Source organism: Homarus americanus, unplaced genomic scaffold (assembly GCF_018991925.1).
Source record: "Homarus americanus isolate GMGI-L3 unplaced genomic scaffold, GMGI_Hamer_2.0 scaffold17515, whole genome shotgun sequence".
Taxonomy (NCBI): Eukaryota; Metazoa; Arthropoda; class Malacostraca; order Decapoda; family Nephropidae; genus Homarus; species Homarus americanus.
The window spans coordinates 1,335,646-1,349,912 of record NW_024733365.1 but is presented as its reverse complement, the minus strand read 5'-3'; the positions used below and the strand labels follow the sequence as shown (position 1 = coordinate 1,349,912).

The following is a 14,267-nucleotide window of genomic DNA, read 5'->3' as shown; positions in this document are numbered from 1 at the left end:
TCTTGTTGGATGAGCTCTTGTTGGAGGAGTCCTTGTTGGAAGAGTCCTTGTTGGAAGAGTCCTTGTTGGAGGAGCTCTTGTTGGAGGAGTCCTTATTGGATGAGTCCTTGTTGGGGGAGTTGTTGTTGGAGGAGTCCTTGTTGAAGGAACTTTCGTTGGAGGAGTCCTTGTTGGGGGAGCTTTTGTTGGAGGAGTCCTTGTTGAAGGAACTTTCGTTGGAGGAGTCCTTGTTGGGGGAGCTTTTGTTGGAGGAGCTCTTGTTGGAGAAGCTCTTGTTGGATGAGTCCTTGCTGGAGAAGCTTTTGTTGGAGGGGCTTTCGTTGGAGGAGTCCTTGTTGGGGGAGCTTTTGTTAGAGCTCTTGTTGGAGGAACTCTTGTTGGGGAGCTGTTGTTGGAGGAGTCCTTGTTGGAGGAGCTCTTATTGGAGGGGCTTTCGTTGGAGGAGTCCTTGTTGGGGGAGCTTTTTTTGGAGGAGCTCTTGTTGGAGGAGCTCTTGTTGGAGGAGCTCTTGTTGGACGAGTCCTTGCTGGAGAAGCTTTTGTTGGAGGGGCTTTCGTTGCAGGAGTCCTTGTTGGGGGAGCTTTTGTTGGAGGAGTCATTAATAGAGAATCAGTTGGTGGAGAAACCCTTGGTGGAGGAGCCATCGGAAAGTGTCGCGGTCCTCCTCCTCACCACCACCACTGTCAACAACACTATCACCATCACCAAAACCACTTTCACCATTACCAACATCATCATCACCACCAACCCCAGTATTACCAGCACAACCATCACAACCACCACCATCATCCCCAACACCACTATTACCCCTATCATTACTATCACCAACATAAACACTATTAACAACATCACCACCAACACCACTATCACCAACACCACTATCACCAGCATCATCACCACCACTACCACCATCAACACCACCACCACCACTACTGCAACCACAACCACCACCAACAGGCAGTGTGACATATAAAGTTTGAGGTGAATCTTTTAACCACCGATACTAAGTTATGGTTTCTTCTTTCACCACAAACACGTCTCTCCACCCAAGCCTGTCGCCCCAACCTGTACCTCCACCACCCAAGCCTGTCTCCCCCAACCTGTACCTCCACCACCCCAGCCTGTCGCCCCCAACCTGTACCTCCACCACCCAAGCCTCGTAACCTGTACCTCCACCACCCCAGCCTGTCCAACCTGTGCCTCCACCACCCAGCCTGTCGTCCCCAACCTGTACCTACCTCCACCACCCCAGCCTGTCGCCCCAACCCTCCACCACCCCAGCCTGTCGTCCCCAACCTGTTCCACCACCCCAGCCTGTCGTCCCCAACCTGTGCCTCCACCACCCCAGCCTGTCGACCCCAACCTGTACCTCCACCACCCCAGCCTGTCGTCCCCAACCTGTGCCTCCACCACCCCAGCCTGTCGTCCCCAACCTGTACCTCCACCACCCCAGCCTGTCGACCCCAACCTGTACCTCCACCACCCCAGCCTGTCGTCCCCAACCTGTGCCTCCACCACCCCAGCCTGTCGTCCCCAACCTGTACCTCCACCACCCCAGCCTGTCGACCCCAACCTGTACACACACAGTTCATGTATACAAATAATGTATATACACATCGTATGTATACAAACAATTAATATAGACAGTGAATGTATATAAACAATATACATACAGTTCAGGTATACAAACAATATACATAGACAGTGCAGGTATACAAACAATGTATGCAGACAATTCGGGTAACCAAACAATATGCATAGACATAACTGATATATAAACAATTTAAATAGAGAGCTCAGGTACAGTATATAAACAATGTATATAGTCAGTTCAGGTATACAAAAAATGGTCGACACTAAGTTGACCCATCCAAGAGTATCCCAACAGAAATCCTTAAAACAATTCTGCATTTCACTCTTGTTTAGTTTAGATTAAGTTAGGTTAGCCTGGGTTAGGTTAATTTAAGGTTAAGGTAGGTTAGGTTAGGTTAGGTTAATTTAAGGTTAAGGTAGGTTAGGTTAAGTTAATTTTGGGTTAGGTTAGGGTATGTTGAACCATTATGGAGGTGATAGCTTGTGAGGCGAAATGACCAAACCAGATCCCTTCTGTTCGCCAAGCGTCAAAGAGAGGACCGCCTGTGCGCAAATGGTTAACACAACACACACACCAACTTATCTGCAGTCACCATCCCCCGTTGCAACCACCCATAGTGATCGTCATCATCTTCACATCACTCTGTTACTCATCCTCAGTTCCTCGCTCACCACTCACCGTTACTTATGACTTCTCTCTCGGTTTAAACTGTTAATGAAGTTCTTAATGTGCGCTACAATTACTGAATATATATATTATATATATATATATATATATATATATATATATATATATATATATATATATATATATATATATGTGTGTGTGTGTGTGTGTGTGTGTGTGTGTGTGTGTTTTGTGTGTTGCACCTGTTCCATAGACTGTACCAACGAGTCATTCCTAACTCAACAGACTACCTAATACCTGGTTACTGACGTTAGAGACGAGGTAGGTAATTAACACCTGGATACACTTGGTTACACGCTCTTAGCGAGGGGGCGTGGCAGAGAGGAGGAGGGGTGGCGAGGAGGGTGGAGACGTGGCAAGGACGTGGTGGGAGTGAGGACGGTGACGTAACCAGTGTCGCTATCAGGGTAGGATGAAATAATGCTTTGGTAAGAGATTGTGTGATGCTGGACGTCAGTTATGATAAGTGACTGTCGACTACTGCCGCGCCCCTCTGTCACGTCACGGAACCCCGCACACTATCACTAACTCGACCTTGAACCTCCTCCTCCTCCGACACACACACACACACACACACGATAGGTACTAGCGCCGGTGTGATTTTGAACGACACTTCTTGTACAGTGGTTTAGACAACTAGGGGCAGTAGTCTACATGTTTTACCAAATGCCTCACTGTTGTATAAAGACACCTAACCAAAGCTAAGCTAAGCTAAAATATGTTAACTTAACCTATATTATTTACTTGTATCTGTATTTCTCTTGCTAAACAAACTATTTAATATCAATATCAATAACCTAACCTAAACTAAATCCTAACCTAAAATAAGCTAAGCTAACTTAACCTATCCTGATATAATAAACCCCCCAGTTAGGGTTTGGGTGTTTGAACATCAGGTAAAATAAGCTGGGGCTAATCTTCAGGTGATTCAATTATTATCTTAGATATAAATGCTTCAACTGTCAGGATTATTGAGAATCGAACACATGTCTAGTAGAAAACTATAACAATCCGCGAGGGATCGTCTACAGGCCACTAAAGCGAGCTGTACTGTTTACTGTAAATGTCTTGTCTCTCAGAAGGCAAACAGAGCGTTAAGTGACGTCACACCTTCCTGTTGCCTTTACAGGCTCACAACACTTCGTCAGCCATTGTTGTAAGTGAAAACATTAAACCAAGATGCTTGTGGTGGTTGATCATAATCACATAGAAGAGCTGTAAGGGTAGGAAGCGCTGGCAGGGTGATGGGGTGGCTGGGGGGCTGGCAGGGAGGTGGGGGGCTGGCAGGGAGGTGGGGGGCTGGCAGGGAGGTGGGGGGCTGGCAGGGTGGTGGGGGGCTGGCAGGGAGGTGGGGGGTACTGAAGGGGTGTAAGGCAAAAAGAAAACAGGACCACCCAACAAATTATCAGAAAACAATAGTATTATTTACCTCGCCTCGCAATTTTAATAATCCATTTATTTTTTAAATTGTTAAGTTTTCTGTCTACTTATTTACTTATCTCTTATTTGTTTATTCCTACTTATAGGCCAGTGCAACAGAGCAACAAATATAATGACCTATTTGATGTTACTGCGCGTCAGCAACTAAGGTCTTTTTAAGTATTCTTGGTGGACATACGCAACACTAATCATCAACAATTAAAAATTAAGAGATGAGAACAAGTCAAGGAGCTCACTTTAATACCGACAAGGACGCCGACCATCCCGAAGGAGTCACGAGTCACCCCGGACGGCTTCCTGCAGGCGGTGTGGACCTGGACCTGGATTTCATACTAGTTCATTACCTTAAATTTTTCCCTCAATTCGATAGGTTGAGGAGCACCTGGAGAGTTTTACCACAAATATGTCATTAGAGACGAGGCGGTGACTAGTGCATTCAGGCCATGTTAATTGAGCACTGTACAGGTTGTCTGTCAGGGAGGTGTTTCCGGGGGGTTATGAAGGTGATACGACCACTTTTGATCCTACAGATGTTAATAATATGTCGACACACCATTAAAGTCTCGTTAATGGTGTGTCTATGTGTGTACAGGAGACGTTAATAGTGCGCGTGTGTGTGTGTATCCTCACCACACACCGACAGGACATACCTTACCTGTGTGTATGTGTGACAGGAGATGATTATACGGTGAAGCGACCCTGAAATTAGAGAGGAAATAACATTAGCTAAAGGGATCCGAGTTATTGCTAATATGTGTTAGTCAAGGGTAGTGTGTGTGTGTGTGTGTGTGATAATAAATAATAATAATAATAATAATAATAATAATAATAATAATAATAATAACAATAATAACAATAATAATAATAAAGGGCATATATCGCCAGATAGAAATTAAGTAAGAATCAGCCATGCTTGAAGTTCTTAGTTACGGTAAAACTCTTGTCCGTAACGGTTCAACATTCATAAAATCAGAGAAAGTTGACGATTTACTGGACTTTGCAGAGTGATAAGTAATAATTACACAGGTAGAGTATATACAGGTGTTTTAACTGTTTGATTAGGTTACTGAGTTATGTTTGTGACTGAATATAATACAGTATATAGTACCGGGTAGTTCTAAACGTGCGTCAATTCTGTCTCTGTTTCTCTTTCTCTCTCTGTCTGTCTGTCTGTCTGTCTGTCTGTCTCTTTCTAAAGAACATCCGGGTCTTTGGCAGCGCACTCGTCAATCAGCCTTTGGTTAGTGTCACTCTTTCCTTCGGTCAGTGTCATTCTTTCCTTCGGTCAGCGTCACTCTTTCCTTTGGTCAGTGCCACACCTCTCTCACCATGTAACCAGTGTCGAGGCGGCTGGATCTACACTTATTGTAAAGTTACTCATTCATGGGATGGGTGAGGACAAACCAAACCAAATCTAAACGTAACCCCCCAGGTAGTCTTAGGATGATTAATCATAAGGTGAAATAAGCTGAGCGGGCTAATCGTTCGCTAATCACATTTGTGCTACGTCAACGCACCTCAGTAAACCTGATATTCAGTGAGTCTCAGTCGAATCGGGTCAGTTCTGATGAGATGGATCAGATTATATTCCGTGTTATAACCAAAATTATATATATATATATATATATATATATATATATATATATATATATATATATATATATATATATATATATATATATATATATATATATATATATATATATATATATATATATATAAAATGAAGTATACATGGTACCTCGTGTTTCATACCAGCTGGATTCGGTAAAATGCTACTGACATCCACATAAGCAGCACGGGCAGTTCCCAATGAGAGGTTCACGGCGCCATCAGCTCGATGAACAGGCTTTGTGTGAAATATCATAGTCTAGAACTGCTTTTAGTGCTCTTGTGGTATGGTCGGAAGCGTTTCCTGGTCCCATGTATTAGGTCAAGGGTTCCAGTCCTGGCTGGTGAGGTCGTTGATTATATGTTCAAAGTCCGCGTGTTATATGGACTAAAAATGAAATATATATATATATATATATATATATATATATATATATATATTATATATATATATATATATATATATATATATATATATATATATATATATATAATTTTTTTTTTCTTGATAAATTAACAATATTGTTATTGTTGTTCATTTTGTATGTGTATTATTATTGCTTAATAAACTAAATTTCAATATCAATTTGAGTTGTGTTGCGGTAACGACTCCTTCCGGGGATAGTGAACACCATCTAGTGAGCACCAGAAGCCATGATTGAAAAACCCCACACCACTGGCGAGAAACAAATTCCTCGCCAGGTTCTAGCCATCAGGAGGCTGACGGATCAGGTCACTGTCTCTTGTGTCGCCCGCAAGATGTGTTCTGTAACGTCTCAATCCACTGCTGTCGACTGTCGCCATCCTCCTCGAAGCTTTAACCAGTAAAAAATATCCTCAAAACAAAAACTTCATTATCTTCAATATCAAAAATTATCTTTACTTTTTATAATATTCAGATGAGTAACTCATTGGCAGGAATATAAGTGTTTGGGTCATAAATATGAAGCCAAAGTCAGGAGAGATGAGGTAAGACAAGTCATCATCTGCAGGTCTTGGCTGCCCCAAGACGCTCGGGTGAGATTTCACAGAAGCTCACAAACTCGTTTTGGTGTACCGCAGAAGAATGAGAAGGAGCTGAAAGGGCCCGTCAATGGCGGGGGGAAGGAGCTTTAGCTATGAATGACCCTCCGAGCAGCTATTGAGGCCCATTAAAAGGTAAACAAGACAAAGGAACAACTGATCTATTTAATTTTCATACTTCAGAGGCGCCGGAATATGTGAAAGAAAATCAAGAAGCTTGAGATCACCTGGAGATTATCCCCAGCTTATTTCACCATAAGATTAACCACTGTAATTTAATTGTTTAACTTAATGCTATCCTAACGTAATCTAAGCTAACATAATCTAACGCAATGTAACTTAACCCAACCAAACAACTTACCGTAATCTAATTTAATCTAACCTAATCTACTTTAACATAACCTAACCCCAAAGCAGTGTTCGAGTATTTAATCATCAGGTGAAATAACCTAGCAGTGTGAGATGGGGACTAACATTCATAAGATATCAAGCTTGTAATAAACTCCTCCCGCCTGCGTGTGTCGTGGTACAGTAATGTGATAAACAACTTCTCACATTGGAGGCAACAAAGACCTGTCAGCCAGGAAGGGGAGAATAAATGGTGAGGAAAATCAAACAGCAATATAAACAGATGAGCGTGTGGCTGTGGAGGGAGTTAAGCTTCTCTTCCTTCATCTCTTCCTCCCACCTCCTCCTCCTACCAGCGATGCCCACTTGGCTATGAGCTAATTTATGCAACGCCACAATCGCAATAATTCATGGTCGGTTTGCAGCATACAGGAGAGTCTGCCGAAGCATAATGCGTATACACGAGAGCTTAGATTGTCACACTCGCCCCATCCCTCCCAATGTGTCAACCAGTCTTCATTCACGTCTTGTCAATTCCCTCAAATCCTCGAAGAATCGCATCTCTTGACGGGGATGATGTCCGGTGGGGCTTTAAGGAGCTTCAAGGTATTAGTGATGGCGTGTTAAGCGTTACTAAATGCTAATGAAACTATCCTCCCCTCACACCCCACCTTACCCTACTGTGTTATAGGAGGGGCGTTGTACTCTGTTAGCTCTACATGTATGTGAGAGAGAGAGAGAGAGAGAGAGAGAGAGAGAGAGAGAGAGAGAGAGAGAGAGTATGGGAGGGTAATAGTGATGGTGTGAGGGAGAGTGATAGTGGTGGGGATGAACAAGGCTAGTAGGGTGTTTGTCTGTCTGTCTACCAAGTCTTTGTCCTTAGTGAGACCTGTATGAAATTGAATGACGATTTTATTGAACCCATCCATCCATCTGTCTGTCATTTTATCTATTAATCTTTGGTGACTGTGTCTATTTGTTTATTTATCTATATATTTATGGTGAAAAATGGGGCCCATAATAGGCATGACTGCCTAATAGGGACAGTGTAGATACAGCACACTGTTTACTAAGACTTCGGTACTGCTCTCGACCGCATTCACTTCCCCAGGTTGTAAACTTAAGTACCCATTTATAGCCGAGTGAACTGGGAGCGCCCGGGAATCGAGCCACCGATCCCTGGAACAGGAGGTGGGCGCTGTATCCACTCGACTGATATCGATATTGAAACAGTTTATCTAGCCAGAAAAATACAGATAAAGAGCGGATAATAATAACAATATTAACATGGCTGAGCCAGTTGAGAACCTGAGCTCTCTTAGTGGCACCTGATAATATACTGTACATTTATCTCAAGGAATTATTATGTAATATTAGTATCATCTGGAATAGTACACATAACATGGCGTTAGTAAGAACATATCAGAATGTTACCACGGTTATCACTTCGTTATTTATTTTAATTTGTTTTATTCATTTTTATTTAATTTGTATTTATTTTTATATTTACAGCATAATTATATAAATATTTTACAGTGGAGTTGATATACATTAATATGATAAGTGAGGGACGCAATACAACATGGATTTTATTAAGGTGAAACAAGGGGACAGAAAGTCAGGATCATGTCTTGACGGCAAATATATAATTATTGCAATGGTTATTTTTGTCTATCTTCATGACAATATACGATATAATGGTTTGGTGGTACAATAAAAGTACGAGTATAAAGTGTTACAAAAATATTGATACTTAGACAAAATTTGTTTTTAGAGATGGGGCGTAGTCTTTGCTCGGATGGGTGGAGTAAGTTTTTCCACACCTTCACACCATGATATTTTATGGAGGTCTGGGCCTGAGAGGAGCGCATAGGGGGGGTGGTCTTAGTAGCTCTGGGTGCCTTAAGTTGTATCTCTGATTATTCCGGAACTGGATATAATTATTCTCAACCAAGTGATGGACAGATTTATAAACAAATAGAGTACAGCAGTAAGTGTTAGTATCCTCGAATTTCAATATTTTCAATTTAGCAAATTGTTCGTAAGTGTGATCAGTTTTTTGTTCAAGTAGGTTATTGTCCGTACATCTCTCTTATGTGCAGTGACCAGGGGGTTGTGTTTTTGTGGAGCCAGAGGCCCCCATAGTGTGTTTGACAGTGTATCAAGTGTTGGTAAACAAGGTCATAATAGATTTCTTTCATTGCTGCAAGGGTGAGTGACTGACGAGTGTGATACAGGATACCGCATTGTTTATTGACTTTGCTGTGAATTTAGTATTTTGTTCAGTATGATGACTGTATCACCAAGGTACACAGGTATTCAGGTGTCACCAGGTCAGGTTAAAAAGAGCCACAGGTGTTCAGGTGTCACCAGGTCATGTCAATAAGAGCCACAGGTGTTCGGGTGTCACCAGGTCATGTCAATAAGAGCCACAGGTGTTCAGGTGTCCCAACATCAGGTCAATAAGGCACACAGGTGTTCAGGTGTCACCAGATCAGGTCAAAAAGAGCCACAGGTGTTCAGGCGTCACCAGGTCAGGTCAATAACATTCACAGGTGTTCATGTGTCTCCAGGTCAGGTCAATAAGATTCACAGGTGTTCAGGCGTCACAACTATATTGTTATTCAGTTCAGACTTGATGTTTGGAGCAGCAAAAACTCGCCACAGTGAGACAATGGTGAGTGTGATGATGTTGTCAGTGAGTGTGGTTAAGTCATCCTTACTCGGTGTGTGTGTAATAATAATAAATAATAATAATAAACGGTTTATTGAAAAAGTTTGCAGCCCGAAGGCTGAAAATATACATTGGACATAAATGACTTATTACATACATTGGTGGTTTAACAAAAGCCTTCATTAGAAAAAGGTGAAGGAACATACAGTGAACATACAGATTAATGTTTACACGCGTAGATCATGTGAGCTGAGGTGTTGAACAGCAGACACGTAGTGTAGTAACTCCCTCACAAATGGCGTTATGAGGGGCATTACGTGGAGTACTAGTTCCCTCACAGGTTGTGTTATGAGGGACTTGACGTGGTGTAGTAATTCCCTCACAGATGGTGTTCCGAGGGGCCTGATGGTATATGTGCGTGACCACTATAATATAGTACTAATACATTGTTGTTATAGAAGAAAATTTATTCATTACGACCTGATAAAACGATCTTTATTTCCATATCCCGAAAATAAATCCTCGTGTACGCCATTGTCCCTGTGTGTTGAATTAAAGCAAACTATCACTGAGCTAAATCTGATCATTGCAGGAACGGATCACTATGCTTTTGTGAAAATCTGGTCTGTTGGGTTGGGTCAGGTAAGGTGAAATTGGATTAAATTACTTAAAGTTTAGTATGGTGAGGTTGGGATAGATAGGGTTGGATGAGGTTCGGTTAGGTTGGTTTTGGTGAGGTCAAGTTAGGGTAGGTTGGGTTAGGTTAGGTTGGATTGGATATGGAGAAGTTGGGGTGGGTGAAGCTAAGTTAGGTTGGGTTACGTTAGATTGGGTGACGTAAAGTTAAGTTAGATTAAGATGGGTTAGGTTGGATTGGATGTGGTAAGGTTAGATTAGGTTGGATTGGGCGTAGTGAAGTTAGATTGATTTGGGTGAGGTTAGTTTTTGATTATGTTAAGTTAGTTTCACTTGGGTTGGTTAGGTTAGGTTAGGTTAGGGTCCAGTGGGAAGGGGGTTTATTAGGAGTGAGGACCATAGGATCTCACCTTAGGCAGTGTTGTGGTGCTGTAAGGTTGGGGAGGCCTCACCGCCACACACCCCATCACACACCCTAACGCTGACCACCCCACCACAAACCCTAACAATGGCCACATCATCAGCACGAATGAAGTGTAGTGTGGCTGCAACATTACCACACACCATGCGACACTACATCAGAGGGGCTGTCACTACAACACCCACGCCCGCCTTGTGTGTCCTTGGCCATGCTTGTATATTAATCTAGATAAACTGTTGTTGTTGTTGCTGCCGGGAAGTGGGCTGTGGTTATGACCTGTGTGTGGAGAGAGAGAGAGAGAGAGAGAGAGATTTCTGTCGAGTGGATAAGAACATAAGAATGAAGGGCGATGTGATCGAAGTATAGAAGTGATTGATGATATTAATAAAGGTGATATAACTGACGTAATTATACTATCAAACCAGTAGTGAACACCTAGCAATGATTTTATAATAGACAAATTTAGATACAGGTGGGAAACAGGTAAATAAAGGTTTGGAAATGGAGCTGTGGATGAGTGGAACATGTTACCAAACACCATCATTATTTCGAACATATTATATTCATAAACGACATAGATATAGGCGTAGACAGCAATATAAGTAAATTTGCTGCATACACTAAAATAGTACGTGTAATTAAATTTGACGAGGACTCCGGAAAATTACAGGAAGATCTAGAGTTTAGACAAACTTTTCTCATGGTCTGAAAAATGGTAGAGGAAATTTAATGTGGAAAAGTGTAAAGTACTTAGCCTAGTGTGGGATTTCCGTACTAGATGCCAAGACAGGTACTTGGTTTTCTTGCACAATATACTTTATTAATTTAATACACAACTATAATGGCAGCTTAAAAAACTGAAAGCACGACACACATACAGTAAACAAGGTTCGTAACGTTCCAATGCAGCTCAGATTCACTGAAAATGACAACAGTAATATTCAATTCCAGATTGATCGTGAAGGGCTAGACGAGGACTTGTTCCATTGTGAGGCAACCCCACTATGGCATGAACGCAAGTGTCCTGCATAATGGCACCCAGTCTAAGTTATTCCCCATCCAAACGGGGGTAAATCAAGGATGGGTACTGGCACCAACTCTCTCTTCCATTTCCTTGGATGCCTTCTTTAATTTGTGCCAGTGTCAATTTACCCAGTGGGGTGGACATCCAGTACCAGATGAATGGACTTTTCTACATAAGACGACTCCAGGCAGGGACAGAGGTGTCGGCCGCTTCCATCACTGAACATCAGTATGCAGACGATATCAGCCTCGTCGCTCACATTGAACGCGACCTACAGGAGATCATGAACACCTACACAGATGCGTATGCATGCTTCAGCCTTGAGGTGAATGTACCGTCCCCTTCACTAGTGCATTTACAGGGGCTCGTATTTGTTTTAATAGTGTTTTAATTTGATTCCACAGTATGTTTACTATTGTTAGTATCCTTCTTTCGAAGGTAAACAAACACAAGGCTGCCACACTGCACAAAACACGATTTGCCCCTGTAAAGCTAGTAGTGATGGAGACTATACTTAGGACTTGGATTCTCTGTCAGCCTGTCCCTGGTTCAACCAAACTCCACCATCCACCCAGGTTAATGGTACTACCCTGTCTAACGCTACCCACTTTCAGTATTTTGGCTCCCACCTGTCCACCGCTGTGGATATCGATGCAAAGATTCAACTTCGGATCAGATATGCATCTCAAGTCTTTTGCAGACTCTGTACAATTGTTTTTAGCTGTAGGGAGCTGAAATTATCTACAAAGCTGCACATATCTATCAGTGGTCCTCCTCACCCTGTTGTATGGCAGCGAGACATGGGTCACATACAAGAGACACCTCAATGCAGTTGAAAACTTTCATCAATGTAGTCTACGTTCCTTCCACCGAGTTGGCTGGGAAGACAAGAGAACAAATGCCAGTATTCTCACTGACACCAACTGTAGGAGCATCGTGGTTACCATTATCCATGAACAACTACGTTGGACTGGCCATGTTACCCGCATGGACGACAGTAGACTGCCAAAGCAGCTATGTTACAGTCACATAATGAATGGTAAACATAACGCTGGCGGGCAACGGAAAAGGTATAAAGCTAGTCTTATAGAAAAACCTGAAAAAGTTCAAAATCGACCCCCTCACCTGGGAGACGATCACTCTACACCGTAACGCTTGGAGGAGCACTATATGTGAAGGTGTCGATATTTTCGAGTTAATTCGACTGCATACTGAGGCAGACAAGCACCAGTGCCGGAAAAACGCTGACGTCGCCCCTCCTACACTTGATGTAGCTCTCTACACGTGCAACATCAGCCGACCCATGGTAATAATTATGCAGCACTTCAACTAGTTTGGAGCAGGTGATTTAATTCCCATGAATCCAATCACCTATGAGTTGCCCAAAAGGTAAGTCATTTAATGAGGCTGGAGTGATGGAGGTGGGGGTCAACCGGCGTGGGGTGACTAACCCAACCGAACTTATAGCTATCATATGCCAAGCCTCCTCTGTCCCGTTTATTTATCTATTCATATTTCTATCATGTTATTCGTTTCACTGTTCCAATCTCCACATATTATGAATTCTGAAAGATTAGTTTGAACCATTGTATGATCCATTGTGTGATTTACCAAGGCGCCAGTGTCCCTGTGTAAAGACGCTTCCTCGTGTATGAATACTCAATTACATAAATTTCCTGGTATTGCTACATTTTAGTTTTAAAGCCTTATAACTCATATTGGCCTTTTTCCTTATTAGAAGTATCTGTGTATTATTTATATTGGGTTTATATTCCAACGTCTATTTATGTTTGTTGTCAAGCGAAATTTCGTCTAGGAATGTTTTCCACCAATCAGCTCCATCGTTACAAGACTACTACTGATTCATTCATAAGTTTACTCTAGTATTGCGACGCTGCCACATAACCGTAAGCGTCATCACAGGGGGTAAATGAACGCTTTGAGGCAACTGTACTTATGTAAATGATGATTAAAGATATGAGAATAAAAGACTGGATGATGAAGATGGGTGAAAACAGTCACGGCGGATGAAAGAGCGGGTGTGTGGGGGGAGAGATGATGATAAGAAGGGGAAATGAAGATATGATTAGTGGACAATTGAGTGGAGATGAGGAGAGGGATGATCTAGGGGCAACTTCCCCCTTCAGTAGTGACCACCCCCTATACTCTCTCTCTCTCTTCATATATATATATATATATATATATATATATATATATATATATATATATATATATATATATATATATATATATACTGTATAAATGAATATGTATGTAGTGGGAGTGTGCTTGTGTGTATGAGTGTTTATACATGGTGGGGATGGTGGCAGCCCGTGTGTTGTAAACCACTGTTTATGTAGTAGTTCTTCCTGACTACCACCCACCTACCACTACTACCACACACCTCCTCCTACTACTACCACACACTTACCACTACTACCACCCACCTACCACTACTACCATCCACCTACCACTACTACCACCCACCTACCACTACTACCACCCACCTACCACTACTACCCCACACCTACCACTACTACTACCATACACCTATCACTACTACCACCCACCTACCACTACTACCCCACACCACCTACAACTACCACCCACCTACCACTACTACCACACACTTATCACTAAAACTACTACCACCCACCTACCATTACTACCACCCATCTACCACCACTCCCACCCACCTACCACTACACCCACCTACCACTACTCCCACCCACCTACCACCACTCCCACCCACCTACCACCACTCCCATCCACCCACCACCACCACCACCATGAGATCCAGTGTCATCAG

At 42.5% G+C, this 14,267-nt stretch overlaps 1 protein-coding gene across 1 annotated transcript in view; it reads right to left on the bottom strand.

The window, feature by feature from the left end:
* The window catches only part of LOC121869785 (innexin inx2-like), a 40,399-nt gene extending 35,979 nt beyond the window's left edge, over positions 1-4,420 (bottom strand). Inside the window, exon 1 of the mRNA XM_042371358.1 lies at positions 4,377-4,420. The gene's annotated coding sequence lies outside the window, so the exon portion shown is untranslated. The remainder of the gene's footprint in view (positions 1-4,376) is intronic.
* Positions 4,421-14,267: the final 9,847 nt, after the last annotated feature.